General features: G+C 44.1%; 1 protein-coding gene across 4 annotated transcripts in view; it reads left to right on the forward strand.

Moving 5' to 3' along the window:
- The window catches only part of cox10 (cytochrome c oxidase assembly factor heme A:farnesyltransferase COX10), a 102,248-nt gene that overhangs the window by 10,705 nt on the left and 63,574 nt on the right, over window positions 1–27,969 (forward strand). The window lies entirely within an intron of this gene.

Raw genomic sequence — 27,969 nt, forward strand, 5'->3', positions numbered from 1 at the left:
ACCACCATCTCACAGCCAGGTCGACGGACATCATGTGTTTATGTCTGTGACAATGTTAATGATTGCCTGTGTTATGATCGTATGTGAGTGCGTGTGTTACAGGTAGAGTCTTTATATAATGTTTTATATGCATCTGTTCATTCCTTTGCACACCGCACCCACTTAATACTGTAGCGCAGCAATGTCCCCATGTCCTAACCTATGTCCCGCTGTTTAGAGTACCAATAGGGGGTGCTGTTGCACCACTCGTTTCATACTGGTCTGATTTTACTGAGCAAACCTGGTCTCCGACTAGTCTGTCACCTGTTTGATGATGTCTTGGCTATTATCTGTGAGATTCTCACGATGCTACCGGCAGTATCTCAGGAGATGACAGCGGCAGTCGTGGAAGCAGAATGTTCCTACAGTAGTTGGATTCCCCGGCTCTTCCTGGCTGCGTGTCAGCGTGGCCTGCTCAAGTGTCCTCGAGCAACACATTTAACCATGTACAGTAACTTGGCACGTATATCGTTTTTGTTATATCAATTTCCCCACTTCTTCACAGATTGGCGAAAGGGGCCTTTCTGTGTGGAGTTTGCATGTTCACCCCGTGTCACTGTCCCCTTTAGTATAGGTACCCTCACAAAAAAGAACATTTACCAGCAGTAATCCTAGTCTCTATACCGGGGCACCTGAGGGGAAAGGAACTGGTCTGAATAACGTGTTCCTTCCACATGCTAAGTCCCCCCCCTGTCAGGTGAAAAGAAGCCTCTTGGACTCCTCATGCTGTTGACGGAATTGTCAATGATATATTTAGTCTTTAGTTTCAGTCATCATAGCTTAGTTTTCATTTAGTTTAACAGTGATCCAGGTATAAATGTGCTACAGAAAGAAAGAAAAAAACCTTTTGTGTGCCTGGGTCTAGTCCCCAGTGCTTCTATTCTGCCTGCGTCATAATCTGTGCAGCACAGTTCAACTGCTTGCTAATGTTCTCAAACCCATTTTTTGGTTGATTCAATAATAATAATCACAAAAACAACAACTGGCAAAGTTTAAATGGAGTTTAATCCACCGTTTCAGTCCAATAATGAGCCTTTAATACCTTTTTTTTTGTTTTGACTTTTTTAAGTCCCTGTTATACTTTTGGGGGAAGAGAAATGAGCGCTCTTTTCAATGCTGGCAGAGATGGCTGTTGGTTTTGTGATGCGTAATGGAGTTTCAGTGCAGCGCTGTGCAAACATGAACTCGCCTGTTGACAGACGGGGATGGAAGTACTTTAATAAAAGCATCAATACCCCATTGTAGAAGTACTCTGTTATAACTTACAAGTTCGGTCAAAATTCAAAAGTATTGGCATTAAAATGTACTTTCACAATGTCTCAAGTGAACTGGAAGGTTGACAATGCCTCGCATCGTTTGGTTACGTTGTAAGTTGTAACCTTTCTTCTCTTGAGTGAAGAGATTGTCTCTCTCCACCCAACATATTTCATATGTACTGTATGGGGGAATGACCCCGTTCATAATTATGAAATATGTTGGGTGGAGAGAGAGAGTCTCGATATGATAGACAAGAGAACGCGACACATTGTGAGCTTGTAGATCTGTACTGTATATGCCTGAAGTGGTTAATGTATTTGCTGTTGTACTCAAATAACTAGTGACTAAAGTGTTCACATAATCGCACTAAAAGACTTAAGTACAATATTTGCACAGTACAAACGCTATTGAAAATAGAGGGTATGAGCATGCTTAAAGTGAATGGCACATCGAGTGGCAAATTGAGTGGCAAAGCAACATGCAAAGTGAGTTTAACATTGTTTAACATTGTTTAATACAATCGGACAGGACTTTTCTGTTTGGATGCATGGGCTGTCAAGGCCAGAAAGTAGTTTTTGCCACTCGGTATAGGCCTTCCTGCATAACTTCTGTGTTTGATGATGATGTCACGCGCATTGTAAATTATAATATTGTAAATACTGAAGAAAATACCAACAAAATTGTACTTTGGTTGGGGGTACAGTACTTGAGTAAATGTACTTTAAGTTTCTTTACGTCAGTGTGGACAGAGACGGTCCCACGCTGTGCTCCCCCACCCCCCCTTTGACCTGAGAGACAGAGAGCCACATTCCTCTTTCGCTGCGCATCTCAGAAATGCATTAAGTGAAGAAGACTGTAAATGCTGTCATTATTCCCCCCCCCCCCCCCCCCCCCGTTGAAAGGTTGTTTTTTCACAACTATAAATAAAGAAGAGGAGCCACTACTAGACAAGTTGCGCTGCCTTCCCTGGACACTTAAAATGCCAGGAATAATCAGGGGCCTTCCCCCTGTTAGCATGCTCTCTTCTTCTTCTCCTTCTTGGGTTGGCCCTCATGGTGTTGACGTTGAGCATTGGAATGCCCCTATCCGTGACTTTAGAATATTAGTTTAATGGGTGACTTCTCCCACAGACCCCGCATTGAACTCCACTTAGCAGAGAGCGGCCTTGGCCTGTAATTTGGCAAGAGTTCCCCTGATTACACTGCAGGTTCCTGCCCTCCAGCGCAGCGTTCGTTCCCCCTCCCCTCCGCTCCCCTTCCCCTTCCCTTCCCTCCTCCAGGCTATAACCCTTCCCTCCCCTCCAGGGTCTAACCCTCGACAGACAAAGTTCCAAGACCCCGCCTCCCTCGTTTGTTTCGTTCGTTCGTTCGTTCGTTCGTTTGTTTGTTGGCGACCGGAGCAGGAGTGTGCTCGACGAGGTCACAAACCTTAACCCATTCTGACCTGAGATCAGATTCTAAAAATGTCTTCTACATCCTGACAGTTTTCCATTCTGACCTGAGATCAGATTCTAAAAAATTTCTTCTATGTCAGTCGTTCTTCGATTTTTCAAAAATAGCAGACCTACAAGCTCGTAGCGCGCCACTCGGTGGCGCGCTATGAGCTTGTAGATCTGCTATTTTTTCAATAGCTAAAGCATAACATGATGCTAAACACCAAAATGGGTTCCCGTTCAGAATGGGTTAAAACCTGCAATTTGTCCGGCAATCATCATCATCATCTTCTTCTTGGACCTGACCTAAAATGTTCAGTACTCGACACACGTATAGTTATATAGTTCCTTTTTTATGTGTCGTGTCAAGGAAAAGGGGGGAGGTTTGTTTGAGGTCGGTATGGTGGTGGTGGTGGTGACGCCTCTGGATATGAATGTGCAAATGTTTGCCTTTTTCTCTCTCTCGCTCCGCACGATGGCATTGTCTCCTGAGTGACACGCCGCGAAGCCGTGTTGTGATTTTTTTTACCTGCGCGGTGTGTAGCTTCTACCTTTTTTTTTTACAGCTGTAACAGGTGTGTAAATATCCTGGAATGAAAGAAATGCCCTCCCTCCTCCCCTTTCGCCTTAGATGGAGGAGGAGGAGGAGGAGGAGGAGGGGGAGGAGGGAGCACCCCTCCCCTCCCCGCCTCCACAACACCCGATCTCAAGGAGTTCACGGTGTTGAGGGACGTGAGAGGCAGGCAGCCACAGCACACACACACATACCCCGGGTGTCCCTTTATCTAGCGGGCCCACCCTCAAATCACTTCTGTCACTCTTCATTTTCTCCCCCCTCCCTCCGACAGAGGCCCTGCCCGGGGGGGCCTAGGATACGATCTGTCGTGGCCCCCCATCTTTCATCCAGGGGAAGGTCATTTTCCTTTCAACGTCTCCCTTCTGGTCCCCAGTTGTGAGTCCCCCTCCCCTCACCACCCCACCCTTCCCTTCAAGCAAGCTCTGGTTTTAAAAGCCTCAAGGCTTTAGTGAAGGTGATGTTCAGAGGAGGCCTGGGGGTCAAACCTATAAACTGTTGCAAATTATTCTTGAGGTTTTTGTTTTCACCTGCCTGGGTGGCGTGGGGGGTTGTAGCACGTGAGTGGAGAGTTACACTAGAGGCCCCCTTTTTTTAAATTAAATGCATTTAATTGAAGTTGTAGTACAGTAAACTATAGGGAGCAGACAGGCGAAGAGAGGACCTGACTGTACAACACAAACAAGGTCTTACATCTGGAGTTGAGTGAATTATCTGGGAGGGCCGTGTGGCTTCGCGGTTCGACGCACCTCGCGGTCAGAAAAAGGTGGCGTTGCGTTGCACCAGAATGATGTCATGATTCGGTTTTATATCGTGGGTCACGATTTCATAAGATCACTATTCTTCAATATCTTCATGGTGATTTTTCATTTATTTTTTTACTACATTTTGTACTTTTATTAACCACCGTAAAAAACACTAGCTACAAAGAATCTGATTATAGATACAAAGAATTGCGAGTGTTCACCGAATCTATTTCCATCTCGCCCCAATACTCTACCTAGCTGTAAATAACAAACTTAATTCATGTTTGTGATTATTTAAAAGGTATTATCATATGAATTTATCATTGTTAAGTTCACTCTGTATATCCACGGGCATAATAGCATGATGATGTTGCCATTACAAAACATGGGCTATACAAGAAATGTGATTAATAAAACAAAATTTAACTGCTAGAAGGTCTATAAATTAACTTAATTAAGCAGTCACCGTCTCTGTGACATGTATAGAGATCGACTATGCAATCAAATAAATCTGTATACGAGATAATTTCAGATTTCAGAGAGGGAGGGAAATACTAAATTAACTGTTAACTACATTTTAAAAAATCGCGCAGTGAGTTGGTAAAGGGGCGATCAGTCTCGTATTGGGCGTGAACCCCCTCATTGTATCCTCCTCCTCCAAACCCTTCCATACGGCACCCACAGGTAAACTTGAAACTATAACCATAAAAACAGTTCAAAGAGATTCTCGCTGCTTTACTGGGGGAGCTGACCATGGGTGATCCCTATTGGTTAAGAAGCTGGGGGGCTTTTGGGTGCGGTCACCTTTTTTGTTTGATCTGATTGGTTGGCTTATATATATAGGGTGCGGTCAGAGACTTTTGAACCGGTAATGTGGGACATTTAAGGAGCTCCGTACGGAGAGAGAGGGATGAGGTTAGTATTACAGTGAAGAGGGACAAATGGCCGTGCTGTTTATTTGCGCTTTGAAGAGCTCTTATTTTTGTTCTTTTTGAAGTCTTAACGGGGGGGATATTACAGGTCAGTTGGTGCCGCTCCCGCTCGGGGCTCACATTATAGTTCCTGTAAAAAGAGGGCCTGGCCCCCAAACGTCAGCGTTGATAAGCCCAGCGTACAAAGCCCTGTGCTAATGACCTCCGGACGGTGCCGGATTTCTGGGGGGTTACGGTATCCGAAAACAAAGCCCCCTTTTGAGGTCGATTTCTAAAAACTGTTTCTGAAAACCCCTATGTTTCTATGTCGGTGGTGCTCAACCTTTTTCATGTCAAACACCCCCAGAATTATCTGTATTTGCCTTCAGACCCCCATCTGAAAATATGTTGTTCCAGGGATTCCCCCCCACCACACTCAGAAGTAAAGATTTGAGTTAAAAACGTTAAAAGATTTGCACCACATTTTCACGATTTTTCAAGAATTTAGCAGATTCTAGCAAGAGCAAGCTCGTTCTATATGAGCTTGTATATCTGCTATTTTTCAATAGCTATAAAGTATAACATAATGCTTAAAACATCAAAAGGGGTTCCCGCTCAGAATGGGTTAACCATGTATTCTTCAACGTACGACAATGCGTTAGCGAAAATAGCAGATCTACAGGTTCACGATGTGTCACACGCCGATGCGTTGTAAGCTTGCGAGATCTGCCATTTTCACTAATTCATAGGGATGGTACAGACTAGACTAATCAGCCATAGGGTCGGTATTGACCGATATACTCGCCTTGTTGACTCCTGCCATCTGTGTGTCGACAAACACGATGACATTTATCGATGCCAGACATGTTCTATCTGTTGTTTCATTAATCTATATGTATATGATAACATTTGTGCTCATTAAAAGATGGAGCGTGATGAAGGCCTGACATTTATCTTTTTTTTTTATAATGAACATGCATTTTGTTTTCCGCAAAAGGAGGGAATGCATAACAAGAAAACCCAAAAACCCAGACAAAACAAATCAAAAAACACCGGGCTCACAGCCAAAGCATCGGCACCGGCACCACAGAATTCACCCCCATCTATACATTCCTATATATATATACATTCTGAACATTGTTGAAACTTGAAATGAGTCTCTCGACAAAGCGCCCACGACTGGCGGCATCTGAAGTGTTGTCGGAATGCCCTCACATGGTTCCCATATATTAACCCATTCTGAGATCAGATTAAAAAAATGTCAGTCGTTCTTCGATTTTTCAAAAATAGCAGACCTACAAGCTCGTAGCGCGCCACTCGGTGGCGCGCTATGAGCTTGTAGATCTGCTATTTTTCAATAGCTAAAGCATAACATGATGCTGACACCAACATGGGTTCCCGTTCAGAATGGGTTAAGTAGATAAATACACAGTGAACCGCAAGGACACCCTGTCAGTGACCATTACATCAACGTCTCTTTGGTACCGTGTGAGGGTCCCCGGCCGTGTGTTTATCCCGTTGAGATCTGAGAGACAAGATTATACCATTTTATTTTTTTCGGTGGGTTCTCAAACCTTTTCATGTCAAGGACCCCCAAAATTGTACGTATTTGGCCGTCGACCCCCCATCTCAAAATATTTTGTTCCATGCAGCCAGAAGCAAATATTTGAGTCAAAAAAACGTTCACTGTGAAATCATAAATATTCAAAGATTTGCAAGACGATTTTTTTCCAAAAAATAGCAGCTCTACAAGCTCGTAGTGCGGTACTCGAGCGTCACAGATCTGCTATTTTTCCCCAACAGCTAAAGTATAAAATAACGGTTAAAAGGTATAATAAGGTGACACAGATGCAGTCCAGGTCCTTAATGCGTTATTAGACCTTTTTGCAAAAGCAAAAGCCTGAGATTCATGGGTGTTTTTTGAGGACAGGGATCTCTCTCCCTCGGGGGCCCCATAAGGGCCCCACATAAGGGCTCTAGCCTTTCTTGTGGTCGGGTCCATGGAGTCGTGGCCATGTGGAGGCCAGTCCTCACTCGCCACCACCAGTCAGAAACCCCATTCTGCTCTCACATCATCATCGTTGTTGTCCTCTGTGGAGCGTTCCCTTCACCCGCTCGCTGACGGATCCGCACGCATGTCGTCATCATGGTCCCTAATTGGAAAGGACCGGGCCGGGGATTTAAAACGTTTGCTTCAAATGAATGAATGAAACCACCTGGTTGTTTTAACGCATTCTGGACGGGAACCCCTTTTTGAGCGTTATGTTAGACTTTAGTGATTTTTCTGAAATAGCAGATCTACTAGCTCAATGAGCTATGAGTAGATCTATTTCTGAAAAATCGCGCAAAAATCTTTGAATATATACTGTATAATATATATATATATATATTCTTTCTAACTCAAATCTTTGCTTCTGGGGGGGTCCCTGGAACAACATATTTTCAGATCTGGGGTCCACGGCTAAATACAGATAATTCTGGTGGTCCTTGACATGGAAAGGTTCAGAACCACTGACATAGAAACATAGGTTTTTCAGAAAACTGTCAGGATTTAGAAGCCTCTATTTTTTTTTTTATCAGCCTCAGGTCTAAATGTGTTAAGCTCTCTTTGATATTTGAAGGGGGGGGACGGGACGTAGCTTGGTAGCAGTGAGTCAGTGGAGCTGGTTAAAGGGGGGGTGTACTGTACTGTCTGTTGGTGATATGTTTTTGGAAAAATTTAAGTCACAAAGCCTTGTTATTCTTAAAGTAAGCATTACTAAATAATATATCTTTTCGAGAGAGCCCCACAAAGGTACCAGCTCAGTGGCCTTGTGGTTAGAGTGTCCGCCCTGAGACTGGGAGGTCGGGGTTCGACCAAAGACTCTGCTTGACACTCAGCATCAAGGGTTGGATTGGGGTGTAAGTCCCTGCGACATACTATAGCGTCATGTCCAGGGGGTGTACTTATACATCAAGCTGCCTCACGCTACAGAAACAGGAGATAGGCTCCTGCCCCTATGGGCCTCATGGCTCGGCAAGGCTACTTACTTCATGTCACAAAGGTCATTTCCAATTTTACCTGTTCGTCCTGTAGTATATATCCATGTATGAATGCTCTGTCCTCAACCATGGGACAATGGATAGACCACCTTGACCTTGATAAGGACAACACGGGTGTTTTTAATCTGTTTGCGAAAACAAAGTGAAACAAACCACCGTGCAGTCGTGGCTAATATCAGAACGTATCACTTACACCTCCTCAAAGCCTATTCATTGGTTGTCTGCATTGACTATACGCCGCTGTGGTTCCCTTTGAACTTACAAGACACTTCCAAGTATTCTAGACAATGACATGGTGTGCCTCCATTTGTCCTCCTTTGTCCCATTGGGCCTCTTATGCATGTTAACCCCCCCACGCACGCACACACACACACACATACGTGCACACACATGCACACGCACACACACACAGTCACACACCCTTCCTCTTATCTCACATAAACCTGTCATGTCTTTTGTCTGTCTAACAGAGACACGCCCGTAACCTGCGTGCGATAGATCTCAACACTTTGGTCGTCCGCTGAGCTTTGATAACTTTGAAAAGAAAAAGAAAAAGGTGGAGAGAGCTTAGAAGAAGAAGAAGGTGAAAAAAAACACATATTTTTTGTGTGATGTTACGGCATCAGTGTGGTGGTTAGGGGGGGGGGGGGCTGTTCAAAGCAGGGGGGCGGACGGGACTTCTCTTTTAACCCATTCTGAACGGGAACTCATTTTGAAAAATATTATTGAAAAATAGCAGATCTACAAGCTCATAGCGCGCCACCGAGTGGCGCGCTACGAGCTTGTAGGTCTGCTATTTTTTTTTTAATCGAAGAATGACTGACATTTTTAGGATCTGATCTATCAGAATGGGTTAATCAGACCAGTGTGTCCAGTGGAAACCTTCGTATGAATCTGATCTCAGGTCAGAATGGGTTAATGTGAGTGAATCAAACAAAAAGCTTGACAAACAAATCAAAGCATGGAAGGAGGGAGGCCGACGATCTGAACTGGAGATCTACTTCCTATGGATTCCACAGCATTCCACGCCCCCTAATCCCTTAATGTCTGGCATCTGAAGAAGCTCAGGAGGAGAGTGTGCGTCTGTGCGAGGAGCTATGTGACCACACGATTATTGCCAAATTACCTTTTGAGGGGAGGAAAGGAGCATAATATGTCTTGAGGGAAAGAGAGAGAGGGGAAGAAAGAATCCTCTGGTTGCTGTGTGGGAAGTAAAGTGGCAAGCAGACTTTTCAGTATTGCTGTCAGAGGCCAAGGCTGCTCTCTCTCTCTCTCTCTCTCTCTCTCTCTGTGTCTCTGTCTCTGTCTCTCTCTGTCTCTCTCTCTCTCTCTCTCTCTCTCTCCCTCCCAGTGGGAAGTGCCCGGAGGGGAACGTAGAAAAGAAATGTTGTGGTTTTCTCTTTCTAAAACGTTACCCCATTTAGGACAAACTGACGGAAGGGTGTGTGTATAACCCATTCTGACCTGAGATCAGATTCTACAGATGTCTTCTACATCCTGACAGTTTTCCATTCTGACCTGAGATCAGATTCTAAACATGTCTTCTACATCCTGACAGTTTTCCATTCTGACCTGAGATCAGATTCTAAAAAATGTCTTCTACATCCTGACAGTTTTCCATTCTGACCTGAGATCAGATTCTAAACATGTCTTCTACATCCTGACAGTTTTCCATTCTGACCTGAGATCAGATTCTAAACATGTCTTCTACATCCTGACAGTTTTCCATTCTGACCTGATATCAGATTCTAAACATGTCTTCTACATCCTGACAGTTTTCCATTCTGACCTGAGATCAGATTCTAAACATGTCTTGTCTTCTACATCCTGACAGTTTTCATTCTGACCTGAGATCAGATTCTAAACATGTCTTCTACATCCTGACAGTTTTCCATTCTGACCTGAGATCAGATTCTAAAAAAATTCTTCTACATCCTGACAGTTTTCTGAAAAAGCTATGTTTCTATATGTCAGTCGTTCTTCGATTTTTCAAAAAATAGCAGATCTACAAGCTCGTAGCGCGCCACTCGGTGGCGCGCTATGAGCTTGTAGATCTGCTATTTTTCAATAGCTTAAAGCATAACATAATGCTAACACCAAAAGTTGTTCCCGGCCAAAATGGGATAAGCACATGCAGTCACGTAACAATGGCATGTCGCGGTCTGGAGTTTCTCTCACCGCAGTGAAAAAGACGTTTTCTTTTCCCCTTCCATCGTTGTGCCGCAGAGTATATTTGACAGTCGGAGAGGCCCCCGATCGGCAGCGCGGCGGGACGTAATGATTTTGTAGCGTTCGATTCAAGTCCGCCGCCACCGCCGGGCCGCCCCCGCACAGGTTTTGGCGGAGGAGTCCTCCTCGGGACTCTTTTTGTTTGTTTTTTGCGAGCGCTCAATCCGCTCATGTGCTTGTGGCTATACGGTTTTTGACATTTCATGTCAGGTTTTCTACTTATTGGCTCTGAAGAGCTGATTTAATGCTAATACCTGTGAGGCTGGCTGGCTGGTGGTGGTGTTGTGCATTAAGAAATAGCTGATCTACAAGCTCACAATGTGTTGTAGATGGCCTATTTTTTTTCCCACAGTGTGCAACACAAGACAATGGTGTGTGTAGTTGTCTGTGGGTATAGTGGGTAACCCTGAGTTGTATGCCGAGGTCTCTGTTTTACGTCGTTGGATATAGGTGAGGTTATGTGCAACCACGTCTGCTTCTAAAAAATGGTAAATGTATAGTCGCCTTTTTCCTCCAAAAGGCTTTTCACAGTCAGTGCATTACATTTACCCGTTCACACAGTGACAAACACATTCACACACCGATGGCAGAGGAAACCATGACACTAACACCACCCAGGAGCCGGGGCTGGGGGGGGGGGGGTATCAAACCAACAACCTTTCCGATTCCCAAGCAGCGACCGCTCTTACCATCTGACTGAACTGAACTACTGCCGGCGGTAGAGCAGCGGGGGCTCTTTCAGAGAGAGTTCCTTATGTTCCACACTGCTGGACAGAGGCCCAGTGAGTCCTCCTCAGTCCTTTAGAAGTGGTGTGGTCTGTCTTGTCCAGATCCCCTGGTGTGGGGGGACACCTATGTCCTCAGTCCTTTATAAGTGGTGTGGTCTGTCTTGTCCAGATCCCCTGGTATGGGGGGGTTCCAGCCGTCATCACTCCCCACACTGGCCACACCCACCACTTCAGTTAATTGGATAATTGGGTCAGATGAGAGTTTCAAGCTGGATTTAAAAAAGATCCCCCTGGCCTGCCCTCAGGTGTGCCCTGCAGGGGCAAATAATTAGACCCCAATCTAGTCTATCCTTTTTGTGTTTTAAAGCATTATGTTACACTTTAGCTATTTTTGAAAAATCATGAAAATGATGAAAATCTTTGAATATGTATTCTATCAGAGCCAACGTTTTACTTTTTAACTCAAATCTTTGCTTCTGGGGAGGTCCCCCTGGAACAACATATTTTCAGATGAGGGTCGAAGGCCAATTACATATAATTTTTGGGGGTCCTTGACATGGAAATGTTTGAGAAGGACTGACATAGAAACATGAGGTTTTTTGTGAGAACCAACTTTTTAGAAGACATTTGTAAAATCAGATATACGAAGTTAGTGGATAGAGATGGGTAACAAGGACAGAGACCAGGGAACCATGTTCCGGGCCGGGAATCGAACCCGGGACTTGCCCGTTGTGCATTAGAGCGGGCGGGCGGGTGGTACAGTCACGTGTTCTATAACCACTTATACGATCACCCCGCCGCAGTCTGGTCTTTTTTTTACGGTAAAAAATAGGATTGCAGGACCAATTTTTGACAGTGAAAAAATACAATTAAAGTGCTAAAGCCACACCACGCTGGGCGTGCGTGTTTGTTTTGACGCGAGGCGTGCAAAAGGAGGGCTTGTTGTTTCTGTGGTCGTCGGTCCATCCGTCCGTCAGTCGGTTTCTCTCCTTTATTTTGATGACTGCGGCGGGCGGCGGCAAAATCCTCTTTTGTGTCTGAGTGTCTCCCGCGGTGCAGCTGTCTGGAGTTGGCACGCACATAACCCACTGAGACCCCGTTCTACAAAGGTCTTAAAAAACCTTGTTTGTTTCTGTGTACAGTGGTTCTCAAACTATTTAATGTTCAAGGACCCCCAGAATTATATGTATTTGGCCCACCGACCCCCATCTGGAAATATGGTGTTCCAGGGGTGTGTGTGTCCCAGAAGCAAATATTTGAGTTAAAAACGTTGGCTCTGAAAGAATATACATTCAAACATTTGCACACATTTTCACGATTTTTTTCCCCTCCAAAATAGCAGATTCACGAGTGCCGCGCTACGAGCTTGTAGATCTGCTATTTATTTCCCAACAACTAAAAGTTCTAACATAATGGTTAAAAGTGGTTATAAAAGCCATAAGGTGACACAGACGCTGTGTCCTCAGGTCTTAAAGGGATAAGAAGCGAGCCCCCACAAGCCCCCTCTGGCCCATCCATTCCTGCTCCTACGCTACCCTATACACCCCCGCTGAGGTACGCCCTTTCTCCTTCTGCACCTCGTCCTGTGGAGGCATGCATTATTTACCTTTCTCCTCCCTACCTTCTTGGCGCGTGTGTGTGTGTGTGTGTGTGTGTGTGTGACTGAGTGTGTGTGTGTGTGTCATGCTCCTTGAAGCATATGGGTGAACATGGGGCAGGAGGCCAGGGGGCTGGGTCAGCATTGTGCTGCCTGTGGTCAGAGGGCCATGCAGAGCTCCTCCACCTGCTTTAATAATACCACCACCATCCCATTGTATTCATGGGTTTGTCTTTTAGTTTGAATTTAAAACTGGAAAATCTGAAGTGTGTGTTTAAACGGAGAATGATTCATATTAGGCAACGTAATCAGTCGGAGAGAGTTGTTGCGCAAGCATACCGTAACCTATTTAGACCTGGAAGGGCTATATGTGACTAAATTTCACTGAAGGACTGCCATTGGATTGTTTTGAATTTTCGTTTTGTCATATCATAATGAAAGCAGGGAATCATAATATACATATTGGTAGTTTTGGAGATATGGCTTATAGAGTAATGTCTTGCAGAGAAATAGCGAGTTGAGAAAACATGCTTGAAAGGTTCACTTCTGTGGTCTCCAACATTACACCTATAGCTACTTGTTTAAGCATTTATTTCATATTTGCATGTCAATTTCAGCTCTGACACTTATTTCAGACATGCTCTATTAGAAGAGTCTATTGTGAAGAGTCTGCCTGTGATATTAACTCATTTTGGATTTAAAAAAAAGATTAATTAATTATTTTAGTGTTGACTATTCCAAATATTTTTGTACATTTTTAAAACATTTTGAAAATGTAGTCTGCGGCTACATTCTTTGAGAGTCTTTGGCACAGAAGGAGAACTTCTCATATGAGAACTACCTGTAGAAGTGGCTCAGGGGTTAGAGTGGCCGGATGTTCGATCCCTGTGGGCTCCCCCAGAGTTAGTGTCAAAGTGTCCTTGATCAAGACTCTGAACCCCTGATTGCTCCTGATGTGCAGGTCGGCACCTTGCATGGTTTCCTCCGCCATCGGTGTGTGAATGTGCCTGTGAATGAATGTGTGAATGTATGTAATGCACCATCTATGTAAAGCACGTTGGATATAAAAAAGCCCTTTCTAAATGCACCATTTACCATTTAGAATCGTTCTCTGGTCCTAATGGGTCAATATCCAGAGTCTCATCACAGACAGAGACCCTGCCACTTGTGACGACGGCACGCTTTTAACTTCAAACATGCTTGATTTCAGTCATAACGATAATGACGCCAATGTGTGTCATTAGAAGCACTCAACTGTTCTCAAAAATAGCCGATCCGCAAGCTTATACAGACGCGTCACGCCGCAACCAGAGTAATGTAGTAAGAGAGTGGTGACACGCTTTGATCTCGCCGCAAAGCGGGTGCCTCTGGGCGATAGTTCCAAACATTGCTCCTATGGCTGGAACTATTCCATTGAGACAAAGCGGGTGCCTATGGGCTATAGTTCCAGACATTGCTCCTATGGCTGGAACTATTCCATTGAGACAAAGCGGGTGCCTATGGGCTATAGTTCCAGACATTGCTCCTATGGCTGGAACTATTCCATTGAGACAAAGCGGGTGCCTATGGGCTATAGTTCCAAACATTGCTCCTATGGCTGGAACTATTCCATTGAGACAAAGCGGGTGCCTATGGGCTATAGTTCCAGACATTGCTCCTATGGCTGGAACTATTCCATTGAGACAAAGCGGGTGCCTATGGGCTATAGTTCCAGACATTGCTCCTATGGCTGGAACTATTCCATTGAGATAGAATGAGCACTTCCGCATTCCATTGTTTACAATGAGAGCAGGGGGGCAGTCAGACAGATATTTTGTGAAGCCACTAAGGAAATGAAAGTTCATATAATGGCCTGTTGTGGCGCTGTAATTGGGCTCAAAAAAACCCATAGCCCCATAGAAGTCCATGTATTTGGGCCCAACTTCACCTAGACTGTATTACCTTAATAAACATGGTCATGAATACTTTTTGCTTCCAGTCACTAGTTTAAAGTCTCATTTCTAATGTCATAATATTCTTTTTGGAAAATTATGGTCCCATTTATAAAAAAAAAGACCATAAAGTCACGCATGTTCTGAGGGGCGTGGCTACCGTTACAGTCTATGAACGGGATCCCCCACCCACTCATGTTAGACCCGCGGAACGCTTTGTCCATATTTTTTACAGTCTATGAATGAGAGTCAACGGGAGTGTCATTACTCTCTTACTACTAGATTACTCTGGCCGCAACGTGCCATGTGAACTTGTAGATCGGCTATAGTCTCTGGTTGCGCGACACCCGTAGCGGAACTAAAACGCATAACTCTGACTTCAGGACGGGGGGGGGGGAGCCGGTTCTCCTATAGTTGACCTCTTTACCTTTTCAACTAGCAACATTACATTGTTTGTAGCTCCATCAATCATGTCGTTAATTGTATTTATCCAAACCGTTCGTGAGGTCAGGTTGGTGCTCTGCCAGCTGGAATGGCTCCTGAAATGAGTCTGGAAATTCACTCACTTGGACGAGATGTCTTGAGCACCCCCCACCCCACCACCCCCCTCCTCAGCACACGCACGCACACGCGCACACACACACACGCACACGATCCCCCCCCCCCACACCATCTCCCCTGTCCTTTATCCCACTCCGGCCTGACTTCGAAATAAAAAAAAGTCTTCTGAAAAAGTTGAAAAAAAGATTTGTGCCGCATTTTCACGATTTTTCAAAAATAGCAGACCTACAAGCTCGTAGCGCGCCACTCGGTGGCGCGCTATGAGCTTGTAGATCTGCTATTTTTCAAAAGCTAAAGCATATAACATAATGCTTAGTTAAAACACCCAACGGGGTTCCCGCCCCGAATGGGTTATATACCCATAATGCTCAAAGTCTTAAGAGCACTTTTAGTCCTATACACTGATGCAAATTTAAACGCTCCAGAGGTAGATTAAATCACACTTTGCTAATTCTCGGCACCGACGAAATGACAGCAGTCCTCATTATGAAGGCGCCATTAACATAATCGTTGTGTGTGTGTGTGTGTGTGTGCGCGCCACGTAATGGAAAGAGGTCTTTTCTCTCGTGAAGAGTTCCTTACATGCTCTCTCTCGTCGTGTTTTGGTGCTCGTCGGTCGGGTGGGTTTGTTGTGCAAACGCAACGTGACCTTGTTTTGGTTTTTCTCTCCTTTCTGTGGAGAGTTCCTTGGAGCGGTTATCCTCATCCGATCTGTCTGTCTGGCACCGGGTGACCTTTCTAAGGCTGTTTGAATCGGAGGATAACTCTGGTCTAGATGCTCCCAAAGGCTGCTTAGTTTTTTTTACACTTTGAAGCTTTGTGGGGGAAAGACATGAATTATGTTAAATCATTTTGACCTGAGCTCGATTATGTAAAAACAGTTTTCTGAAGAACCTCATGTTTCTATGTCAGTCCCTTCGCAAACATTTTCATGTCAAGGTCCCCAAAATATATGGCCGAGCCACATCTGAAAATATGTTGTTCCAGGAACCCCCCCCAGAAGCAAAGATTAAAGTTAAAAACGTTCGCCCTGAAAGAATATATTCAAAGATTTTCACCACATTTTCATGATTATTCAAACATAGCAGATCTACAAGCTCATAGCGCGGCACCGAGTGCCGCGCTATGAGCTTGTAGATCTGCTATTTTTCAATAGCTAAAGCATAACCAAATGCTTAAAAACACCAAATGGGGTTCCCGCCCGACATGGGTTAAACGTTTTCATCTTTTTGGTGGAAGTTCAGAAAATGGTTTATGTATGACAGTCTGGGGACACTTTCTGTGATAAAGTATTTACTGTACATGGAATGGAAGTGCATGCAGTATACATTATTTAATGAATTTCCCTCATATCGGTACCTCCAAGGCAAGCGGTCATGATCACAATTTACATACAGATACAGCATCATATTCTGCATAATAAACGGCATGTTGATAATCAAAACGTCACAACAACACAGAAAGCTCCTCTCCATAGGTGTAAAATGGCCGGCCTGTCGACTCTGTGTTTTTGGGGAAGAGGGGTGTCCCATATAATGTGGCAAACTTCAAGCGTACTCCAGCTATAGGTTTTAAAGTGCACTGTTGCACTCTGTATTTGTTTTTAGTATGAAAGGTGCTATATACATAAAATTGCCTTGCCTTGCCTAGGTCTTGGTTAAAATATCCTTTTAATTTGACGACACAGATGAAAAAAACAATGAAATTCCACAGACCGCCGACCGCTGTTTCCGTTGCATGGGATTGGGTGTGTGCGCGTCGTGCATTTCTCACCCCACTCATGTTGACCTCTATATACCTGCGGAATTGAAGTGCAGACGCGATCGCCCTGAATTATCGACGGGACACGGCCTACATAAAACCCAATCCAGATCAAAGAGTATAGTAGTGGCGCTCACAAACACCCGACCTCTTGAAGGATAAGGTGCTCGCCCCGAGGTGAAACCGACATCAAAGGATGGAAAAGTTTCCGTGCATAAAATAAAATAAAAACCACATAAATAAATAGATTATAAGTCGTGCCAGTCTTTGCGGTATACTTCACACTTCTTCAGAAAAAATAGGCATAAAGTGGAGTCTGATATTAGAATTTTCGGCCCCAAATCCCTATCCAATAAACGGAGAAATGGATCTTCAAAACCGTATAGGCTCAGCCCTTGTTTTAAAATGTTTAAGTATCTTTTTTATTTGATGAAAGTAAATGATCAATTAGGGATTTCTTGGAAACAATTAATGGGGCTCGATCCCACCTCCCATTGCCTGCTTTGCAGGTACACAAAACTACAGTGTCCCCGCCCGCCTTTCATGCATTTTTAATCCATTCTGGGCTGGAACCCCTTTTGCTTTTTTAAGCATTTTTATACTTTAGCTATTGAACAATAGCAGATCTACAAGCTCATAGCACGGCACCAAGTGCCGCGCTACGAGCTTTGTAGGTCTGCTATTTTAGAAAAATCGTGAAAATATGGTGCAAATCTTTGAATATATATATTCTTTCAGAGCAAACGTTTTTAACTCAAATTTTTGCTTCTATTTGCTTCCCTGGAACTACATATTTCCAGATGGGTCTCAGTGGAAAATTGCATATATTTTTGACATGAAATATTGAGCACCACTGATACAGAAACATACATTTGAGAAAACTTTCAGGATTTAGAAGACATTTTTTAAATTTCGACGTCAGGTCAGAATGGGTTAAAGAGGCCATTTACATGCACAGCCGGCATCGACAGAGGCATTATGCACTGAGGTGCAAAGTGAGTGCGTATGCAGAACATCGCTTCAAGTAGCAGCAATTTTATTTTATTTTGCTCCCGGGGAAGTCACCCGTGCCGAAATTATGCACATTCCAGGTTTTTTCCTATACACGGCCACAAATGGTCGTCATTTTTGTTTAACATTATATATATATTTTTGCACGTGGCAGCCAGGCAGTTTGCGTTCTTCTGTAATATCGTTCTCACCCTCACAAACCCCATGCAGTAAAACCCCCAACCATTTCCCAGTAGCCTATTATGTTACACTATCTTCTATCCATTGGCCAACGGGGGGAGACTTTCTTCTCGGACAGTTAAGCGTTCACTGAAGTGATTCTTACCATCGTGCATTCCGGGGAGAATCTCAGTGTCTGGTTTAGCCCATTTTACGCGGGAACCCCTTTTGGTTGTTAGCATTACGTTATGCTTTAGCTATTTAAAAATAGCAGATCTACAAGCTCGTAGCGCGCCACTCGGTGGCGCGCTACGAGCTTGTAGGTCTGCTATTTTTGAAAAATCGACAGAACGACTTGACATAGAAACATAGCTTTTTCAGAAAACTGTCATTTTCAACCAGACATTTTTAGAATCTGATCTCAGGTCAGAATGGGTTAGTGTTCCCCCAGCAACAGTGGGGGAGCGCTCAGCCACCTACCGCGAAAAGCCTCCTTCCTCCCCGAGGCTCTTCTGCGGCATGGTGGGGCTCACTTCTCAAACCACACCGAGCCCCACTCCTCAACTATAAACTGTCAAGGTTGCCACAACAATTCTCTCCACGTTACTGGACTGGGGGCTAGCCCTCCATGTCGTCTCAGTTTAGGGGGGCTATAATACCTCGCATAACTGTACCTCTGGAGAGGGTCATTATCCCATTTTGACCTGAGGACGATTCTACAAATTCTACTTCTAAATCCTGACGGTTTTCTGAAAAACCTCATATCACCTCTTATGTCAGTGGGTGCTCAACCTTTTTCATATCAAGGACCCCCAGAATTTATCTGTATATTTGGCTGCAGACCCCCATCTGAAAATATGTTGTTCCTTCCAGGGAGACCTCCAGAAGCAAAGGTTTGAGTTAAAAATGTTCGCTCTGAAAGAATATACATTCCAAATTTGCGCCACATTTTCATGATAAAAAATAAAAAAATAGCAGACCTACAAGCTCGTAGCGCGGCACCGAGTGCCCCACTATGATCTTGTAGATCTGCTATTTTTCAATAGCTATAAAAGTACAACATAATGCTTTAAAACACCAAAAGGGATTTCCTCCGTCCAAAATGGGTTATTAGCTGTAACAAAACACCCCTCTCTCTCGGCCCAGTCGATCATAACACCAACCCGAACCTCTGCCGTCTTCAAAGACAATGAAACCCTCCTTCCTTCCTTCCGTGCTGAATCGAGGCCCCACCGCGTCCCCCCACCGCGTCCCCCCCCCCCACCCCGCCGCGATGCAAAGCGACAGGAGATACGGTTTCAAAACCAGCGCCGGCGGGATACCTCCTCCTCCTCCGACGATGACATCACCTCACCATTTGTTTTGGGTTCAGCTCGAAAATTGCACACCCCTCCACCCCTCCACACCCACCACCGCCTCCCCCCTGTTTTAAAGCTCATTCTGCACCAGAAGAAGCTTTTCAAATTACCCCCCTGTGTTGTTGAGGTCATACTGTATTTATTTTGTTTTTGGTTTGAGAGCATCCCGTTTTGCGTAGCAGTCAGAACTTCAAAGAGGACGGATTGAGTGCCAGTGAGATGGATCTATCGCTCATATTAGTTCCACTTGTGACTCACTGTGTAATTGGCTGTTTTGGGGGTGCTTTGTCAGAATCGAGGGGTTGTATTTCAGGAGTTTCTTTTCTCCATGTTTTGGAGGTATAGGTTGAACCAGAGTAATCTATAGTAAGAGAGTAATGACACTCCCGTTGACTCTCATTGTAACAATGGAATGTGGAAGTGCTCATTCTATCTCAATGGAATAGTTCCAGCCATAGGAGCAATGTGTGGAACTATAGCCCAGAGGCACAGAGATCAAAGCGTGTCACCACTCTCTTCATTACTCTGTCTTGAACCAAGTCATAGGTTTAACCCATTTAGACCTGACGTCGAAATAAAAAAAAGTCTTCTGAAAGAATATATATTCAAAGATTTGTGCTGCATTTTCACGATTTTTCTTCGAAAATAGCAGACCTACAAGCTCGTAGTGCGCCACTCGGTGGCGCGCTATGACATCCCTATAGTATCAATATAATATCCATATCATGATATTAGACTGGATATCGTCTGTGATTTTGCATATTGTACTATTGTGATATGGCGTGTGATTTGGAACAACATATTTTGAGATGGGGGTCCGTGGCCCAATAGAGATAATTCTGGGAGTCCTTGACATGAAAAAGGTTGAGCACAACTGACATACTAACATGGGTTTTTCAGAAAACTATTAGCCTTTTTTTTAATCGTCCAAAATAGGTTTTAACACAAACCTGACCTCTTCCCTCCAGGCTCTATCACAGACGCTGTGCCTAACTGCCTATAATATCTTGTTATCCACCGGCGTTCTCACAAACAATACAGCGTGCCGACCTCGTTCCAGACAGGTTCAGTTGTTTGCATCGCCGTTTTTTCTCCTCTCCACCACCAAGCTGTCAGTTCAACCGGAGGGAAGGATAAGGAGGAGATGGAAACTCCCTGGTTTAATTGCCCAGAAAAGATGGCACACGAGACAGAGACAGAGAGCTCAGTGGGCCGCGCTGCATGCGCGTTTCATTCTGCACTGGATTAAAATGAATATTTAACTAGACAGCCCCCCTGTTTAACCCATTAAGACCTCGAACGCATATTTGTGTCACCTTTTAACCACTTTAACTATTCTTAACTAGAATTTAGCTGTTGGGGGGGGAAAAAGCAGATCTACAAGCTCAGAAGGCTGCACAGAGTGCCGTGCTACGATCTTGTACATCTGCTATGTTTTTTTAACCGTGAAAACGTGTGTACTTTGTAAGCATGTATATATAATTATTTCATAGCAAATGTTTTTAACTCAGGAACGACACAGAAGTAAATGTTTTCAGAAGAGGTTTCGGCAGCTGATTACAATTTTTGGGGTCCTTGACTTGAAGTAGTTGGAGATTAGAACCACTTGAGGTTTTTCATAAAACTATCATGATTTAGAAAGACATTTTATCAGAATGTGGTCTCAGGTCTTGACGGTTTAATAGTTAATGCGTCCTCAAACCCTTTGTCTGAACCGCAGGGGTGCCAATCCATGTCAAACCTGTACCGAACGGAACGGGCCTCACTCTGGCAGACAGGCTCTTAGACAGGACATGACGGGTGCTCTCCTCTCCTTAACACGTTCTGACCTGAGATCAGATTCTACAAATGTCTTCTACATCCTGACAGTTTTCTGAAAAAGCTATGTTTCTATGTCAGTCGTTCTTCGACTTTTCAAAAAATAGCAGACCTACAAGCTCGTAGCGCGCCACTCGGTGGCGCGCTATGAGCTTGTAGGTCTGCTATTTTTTTCAATAGCTAAAGCACAACCTAATGCTTAGTCAAAACACCAAAAGGGGTTCCCGTCCAGAATATGTTAATCAAACCGTGAAACTCATTTAAATCCCAATCTTTTGTATGCCCTCGAGGAAGAGAAAAAACCCACCTGGGGGTCTGCTAAAAGCAAGTGTCCTGCTTAGTAGAAAATTACAAATATTAATGGGTTGGTCTCACTCCATAACTCATAACTCGTATAACAAAAGAAAATGACTCTGGTTTGTCAAATATATTAATTCCTATACGGACAATATTTAGTTACATAATATTTAAAAAAAAAACAATGGGCTGTGGAATTAGAGAGTGATTTGGTTTGCATTTGCATCCTCATGTTTATATATTTTTTATTAGATTATACAAAGATTTAACCCATTCAAGAGGTGGTTTTTTTTTACCCTTCTGGACGGGAACCCCTTTTGGGGTTCTTGTTGCAGATGTACAGTATATAGAAATCATACTATGGATGTGCCGATGTGACATCTTGGCCGGTATCGATATCCGATATAATTAATTGCCGTTATGGCCGATAACCGATATTACCGATATATCGATATAATGATCTCATTCTGTATTGATAAAGTACAATCATTTTGTCCATTCTGAAAAATAAATGTAATGGCATATCTGCACTGACAGTCAGATTTAACTTAAAGGGACACTTCACCCTTTTTGCAAAAAAATATATGTTAATGACGTTTAGAAGCTTTAGATCACTTTCCTGGGGGTCTTTATGTGTGTAATATGTGGTTTTAGATATTTTAGATTGTAGCAGTGAGCCTGGCGTCATGGACACTGGTCTCACTACCTTCCTGGACTACAATTCCCATAATTCTTTGGTGCACTGCTCCTCCTTGTGGATAGGGGGGAGAGCTGTCTTACTGAGACAACATGTAGTCCAGGAAGGAAGTGAGCCCAGTGTCCATGACATCAGAGACACTGTGCTCACTGCTACAATCTAAAATATCTAAAACCACATATTACACACATAAAGACCCCCAGGAAAGTGTTCTAAAGCTTCTAAACATCATTAACATATATATTTTAGCAAAAAGGGTGAAGTGTCCCTTTAACTTGAATACCTTTAAATGTAATATTGTGAGCTTGTAGATCTGTTTTAAACATTGGAACGTTTTTCAGTAAAACTTCAGGTCAGGATTTAGAAGGTGCTTGTAGAATGGGAACGGTCCTAAATGGGCTCATAACGCTGATAGAGGAACATAAAAGTGGGCATTAGGTCCTAATGTTGCAGCGCCAGGTCCTTGAAGCCCAGACCGCCCCAGTTGGCCCAGAGCACTAACCCATTCTGGGTGGGAACCCCTTTGGGTGTTTTAAAGCATTATGTTATACTTTAGATATTGAAAAATAGCAGATCTACAAGCTCGTAGCGCGGCACCGAGTGCTGCACTACGAACTTGTAGGTCTGCTATTTTTTGAAAAATCGTGAAAAATGTGGCCGCAAATCTTTGAATATATAATATATATTCTTTCAGAGTGAAAGTTTTTTAACTTAAATCTTTGCTTCTGGAGGGTCCCTGGAACAACATATTTTCAGATGGGGGGGCTCGGCGGCCAATTACATATAAATCTGGGGGTTCTTGACGTTAAAAACTTTGTGCACCACTGACATAGAAACAGGTTTTTCCAGAAAACTATCAGGATTTTAGAAGAAATTTCTAGAATCAGGGCCTCGGGTCTAAATTGGTTAACCCATTCTGACCTGAGATCAGATTCATACGAGGTTTCCACTGGACACACACTGGTCTGATGAACCCATTCTGACCTGAGATCAGATTCTAAAATGTCAGTCGTTCTTCGAATTTTTCAAAAATAGCAGACCTACAAGCTCGTATCGCGCCACTCGGTGGCGCGATATGAGCTTGTAGATCTGCTATTTTTCAATAGGTAAAGCATAACATGATGCTAACACCAAAATGGGTGCCCGGTCAGAATGGGTTAACTGGCCAAAGCACCGTAATGCCTCTTGGCTAATCAGCCTACTTCACCTTTTGCCCAGAGTCGTGTGGTTAAAACGTATAGATTCACTTTTTCTTCCCCGTCTAACAAAAAAAAGAAGGGAACCCGTCCAAAATGTATAAAGCCTCCACGCGTGCCCGTTTGACCTCACAATCTCCCTCTCCTCCGTTAGACTTAATGCGCTCCCATTAATGTCGGCTCCACAGAATAAATGCTGTGATTCAGCCCCCCCCCCTCCCCCCAGCCCCCCCTCCCCCTCCTGAAATTGATCCGGCCGAACATTGATCCTTAACCCATTCTGAACGAGAACCCGTTTTGGTGTTGGCATCATGTTATGCTTTAGCTATTGAAAAATAGCAGATCTACAAGCTCATAGCGCGCCACCGAGTGGCGCGCTATGAGCTTGTAGGTCTGCTATTTTTTGAAAAATCGAAGAACGACTGACATTTTTATAGAATCTGATCTCAGGTCAGAATGGGTTAATCAGACCAGTGTGTGTGTGTCCAGTGGAAACCTCGTATGAATCTGATCTCAGGTCAGAATGGGTTAAAACCCCCGTGATGAATAAAATATCCCGATCCGTGCCGTGGACGCTGAGATGTTGATTTTCCTTCAGTTGAGGGAGAACTGCGGCGTCAGTGATTAAGACATTCTGGGCGGGAACCCCCTTATGGTGTTTTAAAAAGCATTACGTTATACTTTAGCTATTGAAAAATAGCAGACCTACAAGCTCATAGCAGCGGAACCGAGTGCTGCGCTACGAGCTTGTCGATCTGCTATTTTTGAAAAATCGTGAAAATGTAGTGCAAATCTTTGAATATATATTCTTTCAGAATTAACGTTTTCAACTCAAATCTTTGCTTCTGGGGAGGGAGGTCACTGGAACAACATATTTTCAGATGGGGGTCAGCGGCCCAATTACATATAATGTTAGGGGTCCTTGACCTTGACATGAAAATGTTTGAGAACCACTGACATTACTAGAAACATGAGGCTTTTCGTGAAAACTGTCAGGGTTTTGGAAGACATTTTGTATAATCGTCGTCAGGTCTAAATGGGTTAAACGCATGCCTCCGTGCGTCTGGACAGTGTTGTGTCCAAGTAAGGAGAAAAAGCCAGCGTCTTTGGTACATCGTGTATGTTGCATATACGCGTATACAGCGTGCATTTGTTCTAAAGTACTTTCAGCTGGCAGCCTGGTGTAAAGAGGTGTGTTCTGATCTCGTACAACTCGGAGGTGAAGTCATTTTGTTGAGGGGGGTGTTTATTTATTTCTGGATCTCTACGTATAAGACTCAAGCCTATTTTTATATACTGACTATACTCATATCAACCACTTTGAACCACGTGTCCCCTAATTTCCTGCACGTTTATTATTATAGGAAAAACCTTTTTCATGTCCTCATGGACCCCCAAAATGATATGTATTTGGTCGCCGATCCCCATCTGAAAATATGTGACCAGATTTGACTGAGGGACTGCCATTGGATTTTTTTGAATTTTCGTTTTTTCATGTCATATATGAAAGCAGGGAATCATAGCTTCAAATTGACATATTGGTTGTTCAGTTTGAACCACCAGTTTTGGAGATATGGCTTATATAGAGTAATGTCTTGCAGAAAACAGCGAGTTGAAAAAACAGGCTTGAAAGGTTCACTTCTGTGGTCTCTAACATTACACCTATAGCTACATGTTTAAGCATTTATTTCATATTTACATGTCGATTTAAGCTCTGACACTTATTTCAGACATGCTCTAGTATGTGACGAGACTGCCTGTGCTATTAACTCATTTTGGAAAAAATCACCTCTTTTTCACCTCTGGTGAAAAGCTGTAATTTCCGCGATGGCAGTCTCTCAGTCAAATCTGGTCACATATGTTGTTCCAGGGGGACCTCCAGAAGAAAAGATATGAGTTAAAAACGTTTGCTGTGAAAGGATATAATATTCAAAAGATCTTCGCGCGTTTGCACGACCTTTCAAAACTATCAGGTCCACAAGATCTACAAGCTTTTAGCATTCAACAGCTGAAGTTTAAAATAATGCTATAAAAAACAAAGGGTTTGTTTTTGCTCATATAGTATTAATTAGCGGATGTTATTTTTAATCATCTTTTCACCCTTAAATAAACGTCCTCATTGCTTCACAGCTGAGCGGTGCCGTGAATGATTGTGTAATTGTCTCTAAATGCTAGGCGTGTGTGTGTGTGTGTGTGTGTGTGTGTGTGAGAGATGAGTAATGACGATCAGCCTGGGTGTTTTCACGAAGTGAGTCAGTCGTTCGGGCGGCTCACGTTAGTTGAAAAGATGGAGGGGGGGAGAAAGCTACACACGTTTCCTAGGTAGAAAAACAACGGGTTATTTTTTCCGGGGGAAGGGGGAGGGGGGAAGTTGTTGTTGTTGTTGTCTGTCAGGGAGAAGACAGACATGACAGCGTCGTCATTCTGCGCTGTCGGTATTTCGTTGATCATTATTAGAGGGTTAGGCTTTGTGTCCTGTTAGAGCACATAGCACGTCACCTCACGGTGCACGCCAAGACCTTTGGGTTGCTCTCAACACCACCGTGGAACTGGTTACAATCAGCACACCTTCGCCACAATGGAGCGGCGGCCGCGGTCGGTCGGTCGCCCCCGGGGCGTGAGAGAGAGAGAGAGAGAGGGACGTGACTGAGTGACGGGCAGGTGGAACATCTCGGAGCGAGCTCTCTACGCCTTCGGGGGTTTTGACACAAAGCGCTGTGATTACGGGCTTCAGTTTGGCCAGTTAGACAGACGTCAGCCAGACACTGACGAGACCTGTGTGTGTGTGTGTGTGTGTGTGTGTGTGTGTGAGTGAGAGAGGGGGTGGGGGGGGTAAGGGGAAATCACCTCAACAGAGTCTGTCACCAGAGATAACTCCTTGTTGCCACTCACTCACTGTTGTTTTCCTGAGAGACGATAGCATGAGAGTGGGACTATTATTAAAATTGAACCCAGCGCTGTACTGTACTGTACTGTACTGTACTGTACTGTACACGCCGGGCAGGTTGACTCATTGCTGATTGATTCTCTTTTCCGTTTCCTGAGATATGAGCAGACAGACATACATGTGCAGTTTGTATGTTTAAATGTCAGTTAATTATGGCTCTATGGACCGTCATGATGACATTTTGACAGTTACAGTGTGACATATCGCGCCGGTTCAGTCTTTATACTTTATGGTTTCCTCCAACTGCGCCTCATGGGTCTGCCCCGGGGGTCTCATTCTGCCCCCGGGGGTCTCCTCCCAGTGACTGACAGGTTGGACTAAAAATCTAATCAAAATCCAACCAACATTTCAGTAAACTCAACATTCAGGAAACATGCATATACAGTACAGTAGGAGGAATTCACACTTAACATCATATCCTGCTTATTTTATATGGCATCGTATTGACAGAGTTGTATATGCCGAAAGTGACCAATCGATACGATGTGATGCATTGTGAGTTGCAGATCTGCTTATTATATTCATAAAGGTTTTTGTCCACTTTCTGACTATAATGACTAATAACGCCTTGTTGAAATTGTTAATCCACCTCGTTGCATCACCATCGTGTTTTAAACATTTTCCACTATGAATTTACCCTGACAAAAAACTGCAAACTGGATGGATTCCCCAGAGTGTGACCATCACCACACAGTCCTCTCATCATCATAACACAACCTATAGGGAAAAGACTTTGACCTGCCCTGCTGTTCACAAAGCTATATTTAGTCAAACAGGGTTGTTGTCTTCTCTTCTGCGTCTCCGTCTTAATTCCCCTGGCGTCCATCGGAAAGCCCCCCCCCCCCCAACCCCCCCCACACCCTCGTCCCCCCGGTGGAAAAGGCCTAAGACATGTCAGCGCCCCAACCTTATGGACACGTGGTTTAATGAAGGCATTCTGTTGCAGAGAGGGGCCCCTCCAGTAGTGCGTCTGGAGGACAGCTCGATCCCGTGGCCACTTGTGTCACTCAGCACCCGATAGCATAATGTCCCGCCGAAGATGATGCACTCCTTTAGAAGTGGACCGCTGGGCCCCCCCTCTGTCTCCTTGTCATGCACTCTGTGTGCGTGTGTGCGTGTGTGTGTGTGTGTGTGTGTGTGTGTGTGTGTGTGTGTGTGTGTGTGTGTGCGTCTGTGTGTGTGTGCGTGTGCGCTGCTGAAACATTAACAGATTGAGGCCACGGGTTCGCGTGCATATTTTAATGGGCTGGATAACCACTGGCGTTTAAGAGAAGTTGTTTGGCTCGCAATTAAGGTGATTTCACTTAACGGAGAGGCCCGTTTATCTGAAGGTTACGGGCGCTATCGAGAGAAAAAAAACGTAGACTTGACATCCTCTTTACGTGATACTGTCATCCGAATGTGTTTCACGATAAAGAAACTTATCATGTGTCTTAGCAGTAGTGGCTCAAAGCCTCTGGGCTATATTTTGTAAATTGTGCCCCCCCCCCTCACCCCTAAAGTGGCTAAATGTATTTGCCACTTTTTACTATTTTGGAGAAAAAGAATCCGATCTACAAGCTCACAACGTGTCGATGTAGATCGGCTATAGTTAAAATGTTTTTTTCCTAATTTGTAAAAAATAAAACTCTTGGAATATATTCTTGGACAGCTAATGTTTTTTCTTGCTCCTGGGGCT

This window comes from Protomyctophum bolini, assembly GCF_963924005.1.
Source record: "Protomyctophum bolini genome assembly, chromosome: 18".
Taxonomy (NCBI): domain Eukaryota; kingdom Metazoa; phylum Chordata; class Actinopteri; order Myctophiformes; family Myctophidae; genus Protomyctophum; species Protomyctophum bolini.